The 5,862-nt window shown below is 39.7% G+C and overlaps 1 protein-coding gene across 7 annotated transcripts in view; it reads left to right on the top strand.

The window, feature by feature from the left end:
* The first annotated feature begins 752 nt into the window (after positions 1–752).
* strbp (spermatid perinuclear RNA binding protein) overlaps positions 753–5,862 on the top strand; it is a 103,867-nt gene continuing 98,757 nt past the window's right edge. For 4 of the 7 annotated variants that reach the window (XM_015034036.1, XM_015034072.1, XM_015034059.1 and 1 more), the window contains exon 1: positions 3,151–3,306. The gene's annotated coding sequence lies outside the window, so the exon portion shown is untranslated. Of the gene's footprint in view, positions 961–3,150; positions 3,307–3,368; positions 3,392–5,862 lie in introns of those variants that run through there. The other 3 variants (XM_015034041.1, XM_015034063.1, XM_015034051.1) reach the window with 2 other exon arrangements.

Genomic DNA, 5,862 nt, shown 5'->3' on the forward strand with positions numbered 1-5,862 from the left:
TTCTTTCCCCTCATGTCTGTGTTGCTGTTGCATGTTGATGTAGACTGTAAGTTATGAGGTTAATGCCTGGGTTTGTAAATCTGATAATGGCAGCACTCTATTGAAATGACATTCAAAGAGGGCAGGGATAATCTGTCAGTCATGCTACTAACAGATGTGTAACAGATGTAGCCTACACTTAGCTAATATCATTATTATGATCATGTTTTACTTTTATGTTTATAATAGCTTGTTTATAATAACCAACAAACCAAACAGGCAAGTAGGGGATTTTTTTTTCATATGAGCTTTCTGCCCAGGACAGCATGGCGGAGGGGGTACAGTAACAAAAGAGTTATGTTAAAAATTAAAAATCTATCTATCTATCTATCTATCTATCTATCTATCTATCTATCTATCTATCTATCTATCTATCTATCTATCTATCTATCTATCTATCTATCTATCTATCGTGCTTGTGTGCCCCCCTTTCATTGCCACCCTGAACAGTTGCCCATATAACCCATATCAAAACCCTCCACTGACCTTAGTCTATTTTTCAGCTTCTATTAAATTACATAATACATTTTTTTATTCATTTATTTTTTCAAACTGGAATTTCTTTGGAGATGAAGGCTCCCACCCCACGGAAGACCCACCACATTTATGCATGAGGGAAAAACTCAAATACTGCAATTGGTATTTAGCTGAACAAGGGACGACCCGTTTTATCCAGGAAGTTTGAAAGATTCACTCGCCGAGCGGCCATCCCATCCCCGCATCGCCGTAGCGCACAGGTGCGGGGCAGTCACCTACAGCTCGCGCCGCTCCGCCAATTACAAGCAGCGAGCGCGGCCACGTGAACAAATCCCGTCGTCTAAATTGAGCGGAGAAGCAGCAGCTCGGAGTGAGCGGCATCCCTGGAAGCAACACGGAGTGGGAAGTGATATCAGCAGTCTGATCGGGAGCAGCAGTGCGCAGGTAAATTGCTTTCTTCCTCTCTCCATCTCTCCCCTGGGTTTTACACTTTGTCCTCTGAAGCTGTATTATAAAGAGCCGCTCGTTCGGCGGGATCTGGGACAGGATATGTCCAGTGCAGGATTAAATTTGTTGCCGCGTGTATAGATGGGTGATTCTCTCCTCCGATCCGCGGACAGGACAAACAGCATCATCGGCTGGCTGCTGGATCTGCACTGAAACTGCCCCCCCTTCCTGCTCCACACCATGCACTGCCTCCCTCCCCCTTGTGTCTTTGCAGGCACATGGCTATTGATAGTTGACAGAAGCCTCCTAATCCCTGGCTGATCTAGGCTGACCCGTCGCAGGCATTTTCGACAGCAGGAATGTTGCCTGAACTTAATTTGGTCCCGAGGTTTGTTCTAATTGGTGACGCCCTCTTTAGATCGATGTCGAGCACCAGAGGGGATTATTTTATGCTGCATGCAGCCAGGCAGGCAAGCAGAGGCAAGCTTTTATTGCTGAATTATTTATAACACTGTCTGGGAGAGCGTAATGATTCTGCTTGATAAAGAGGGGACGCTTTTTGCTTTGTAATCATGATTTGCTCAGTTTGTGATTAATTGTATTGCTCTTACAAAGAGGTCCCATTAGCATCAATAATTGACTAATTGCCACTCAGCACAGGCTCTGTATTTTATGTCACTGCAGTTTCTGTATTTGACAACAAAACATTTGATCACCCTGCAAGTTCAGTTAAATGATTGATTTTAATTTGATTTAAAATTACTGTTGTGAAATTGATCTCATATTTAGCTCATATAAATGACTCGGTATCTTGTTCTCTTGTGGTCTATAATCCGACATTTTAAAACGTTCAGAAATAAGATGTCATCGCGCCATGCCACCTTGTTATCCATCTTTGATCCTTTCCCCATTAAGTAAATGCAGCACTTTTTTTGCACTTGCCATTTTCAGCCCGTCTCCACCGGAATGAGTCGACCTCGTTCGCGCCTGCGCAATCTCACCATTCATCTCAAGGGAAATTCTCCCTCTCTTTTGCTTTCTGTTGTTTCCTGCAAGACAGGAGAGATCGGCAAAGCGGTGGTATGGCAGGCGGTTGTAGAATTTAATGAAGCAACGGTCCTGTCACAAATTCAACTTTTTGACATCAACATTTTCAGTCACTGGTACTTTCGTGTTCTTCTGCATACGCTATGATGGCAAACATTTTGTTTTCGTTAATAGTAACAATAATAATAAATAAAAAAAAACAATGAACACATCCCAGGTAGATTCTGAACAATTTTCTGGAATAGTATCGAGAAACGGCAAAACATGTTTTCTGAACCTTTTTCTTAATGGAAGCCTGTATTTTACATATCTATTTCTCTACAGTGGTTCTCATTTTCTTTGTCCAATGTTTTGTGTTGGCAGTTATAGAGTGGTCAGTGTGTTGCTTGTCACCCAATGAGATTGGCTTCACCTCCAGCCACTATCCTGATCAGGATTAAGCAGAGTTGGAAAAACTTTCCTTTGTTCCTTTGCTTTTTCGGAAAAATATTTTTGAATTAGCCTGTGTATGAATGGTGCTAAATAAATGTGCTTTGCCTGTCCTCTGGATGCACAGCTGTCTCTGAATCAGTGGAACTAAGATTTGTTTCTAATTATCGGTCATTTTTGATGCTTTGATGCAGCATGTTCTCTTTCCTCCTTATCTCCTGACTATTTACTGTTTAGTAGTCCACTAAAGCTTAAAAAAAGGAAAAAAAACCCCACAAAAACAAAGAACTTTAAAATGTGAAATTTTAAGACTTTTAATGCCCCCTCTATGAAGAAATAATACTAAGAAACCACAACTAATTGGTCTCTTGTATTAATTTAATTTTTCATTTTTTAAGTCTTACTTCAATAATAAGTTATAAAGTAAGAGGTAGCACTTTTAACTTCAGCTGTATTGCGATCCCAGTTTGGATCTGCTAGATCAGGGCTACCACCTGCAGCACCAGAGCCACAAGTGGCTTACTTACATCTTTGGCCGATAAAATCCCCCCAAAAACACCGGCCTCGCCTTGGCTCCTCTGGAAAATTTGGTGTAGAACCTCTACTGTCGCCTAGTGACGCCCCCTCGTGGTATAAATGAGGGATGTAGCCTTTCTTAGAGCGGGTGAAAATTATATAATGACTTGTCTTGCCATATTCCCCGAACTCGCTTTCGCTGCTCCGGTTGTCAAGGCGCTGTTAGTGTCGGACTTGTCCTCGTTGGGACTGGACTGCCCTGTTATTTGTCGGGCTAAGCTTTTTCTCCCCCTTTCATTACTCTGTTGGATTTGTTCTGTGTTGGACTCCCAGCAACTATCTGCCAGCTCAGTAAGTTACTGTTGTTTTCGTTCTGGACGTTTTTCCTCTAATTTTCTGTCTGCACGCGCTTCTCGCTCGGAGAGAAACCATAGCTGTAAGTGCTGGAAATGTGCAATTTAGTTCATTACCGGCTTATGTCTATTAAATGTATGAATTAAGAATTATTTATGTGTTTTTTTATTTTATTGTGTTTTCTTTCGCTTCTCTGTGGCAGTGTAAAAAGGGGAACTATAAGTGAAAATATGAAGTTTCCCCAATGTTCATATTGTAACAGCATTTTCTGTAACTGTTTGCATGTTTTTGTGTGTGTGTGTGTGATTAAAGTAATAACATAAATATCGGTTGCAGGTGTTTGGCCACTTCCGCACTGTACCCCTACTGCGAGATATCTCGGCTCTTTGTTCGCCTCTATATTCTATTGAGATGTTTCAAACACCTGCCAGCGGAGGTGGCACACACACACACACAAAAGTTATCAGTCACCTTTATTCTGTTTTTTAATCTCGTCAGGACGTCGCTTTAGGGAACTAAAAGTAATTTCCTGAGGCTCTGAGGTTAAACCATTTCCCCACGCTGCAGCTGCAGCAGCAGTATACCCGCAGAGTTTTTTTTTTAGCGTGCCTGAAAAGAAGAAATGAAATGATGAAACGCTGAGCTGCACCCGCTCCTTCTCGCTGAACCAGCTTGTTTGCATACTTACACCTGAGATGTAATTGTAGTTTCCTTTTATTCCTCCAACAATTGAGCCTATCCACTAGTTAACCTCCCAGCTTTAGTGTAATGAGATCTTTCCTGCTTGATGTTTACAGTATGTGGCTGGCAACAGTTTGCTGCTGTTCTGATTCACTGGCTAATTAATGGAGCTGCTATCTGCTGTGCTCCAGCAGTCTGTGCTGGTTTATCAGGTCCTGGTCCCTGGTGATCTCCCAGCCTGACTAATGGCCCTGTTGCCTTTGGGTTATTTTTGTTTGCTCCACCCAGTTCCATGTGCTTGAGATGACCCAACAAACACACACACGCAGACACACACACACACACACGCAGACATACCTGCCCTAGTTGGGATAGTAATGTGGGGTGTCTTTGTTGAATAAGTCCAGCTCCTGCTTCCCTTGCCCAGATAGAGCTGATTTATGGAGTAGAAACGGGGTGTTAGGGTGTTGCTTGTTGCAGCCATATAATGCTTCTCTTGTATTGCATACAGTGGAGTTTGTCAGTGCGTTTTGAGAGAGGAAGACATGGAGTGACGCTGTTCATATTCAGACTTTACCTTGGTGTGAAAGATCTAGACTGAAGATGCACCATCTGTCAAGGATAGAAGTTGGACAAATTCTTTTTTTATTTCTTTTCTTTTCTTTAACCTTTTTTAACTAGGGGCAAGTCAAATATAGATAGATTTTCATTTCTATTCCTTTCATTTAAAGCATCAAAACTAAGACTCTTCAGTTTTCAGTCTGTAAATGAATCAGTCAACATCTTTTCTTAAATATGATAAAGATAACATAAAGATCAGGAACCAATTCTTTGAAGTGTATATGTGGAGATATTTTTTGCAATTCTGAGGTCTTTATCAAATAATGCACAACACATTTTTTTTATTATTTCATCTATTCTAAAAAAATGTAGTTAATAGATGAGATCTGTCTTCCTGGATTATTATTATTTTTCCTAAGTTCTGGGGCCTGTGTGTGACATTTTTTGAAAAAACACTTTTTTTAAATTTACGTAGTTTATTTTTCCATAAAATTATTTTTTATGAAAGTACCACCTTTTCAGTGATTTTGTTTGTTTTAAATTAGTGTTATGATGATAATGATGATGATGATACTAGTGTCACTTTGGATATGTTAAGCACCTTCCACATACATTAGCATGACTAGTAGAGAACTATAAAAGCCTTCCATTTTTTTTTGCAGTAGTTTTTTTCTACCAAAGTACTGCAACAAAGGATTCATTTTTTAAGTGTCTTTTTTTTGTACACATCTTTACCAGCGTGTTACAGGAACTGCTGCTTTTAACAAATCCCACGCTGATCCAGATCCATCCTGTGTTTATTACAGGCTGTTTTCCAGGCTTTTACATGTTAAATGTTGAGCCTTTGGTGTTTGATATTCCTGGTATAAATCAGGTGATTCAGGCAAGAGTTTGCACTGCTCGCCTCAGTGGATTTAGACATGGGTTTAATTTCCACTAATGGAACTTACTTGTGCCTGCACCCAGATTAAGGACAAACAAAGCCATTATGGACCCTGGATGGAATACCCGGATACGACAGAGTACAAATTTTGCCCTAATATCATCTTATCACGTAGAATCACCATCCTGTTTGTTTTAGGCTAACATGAGCACGGATAAGAACCAACAAAATCAAAAGGTTATACAGATCAAGATATTGTAATGATATTGTGCGAATAACCTGAATATATATATATATATATATATATATATATATATATATATATATATATATATATATTTTTTTTTTTTTTTTTTTTTTTTCTTTTTTTTTTTTTTTTTGTTTTTTTGTTTTGTTTTTTTTCCCTTTTCTTTGTTTGGGTTTTTCTT

This window comes from Poecilia latipinna, unplaced genomic scaffold, assembly GCF_001443285.1.
Source record: "Poecilia latipinna isolate Pla-1442-1.1 unplaced genomic scaffold, P_latipinna-1.0 Scaffold16, whole genome shotgun sequence".
NCBI lineage: Eukaryota > Metazoa > Chordata > Actinopteri > Cyprinodontiformes > Poeciliidae > Poecilia > Poecilia latipinna.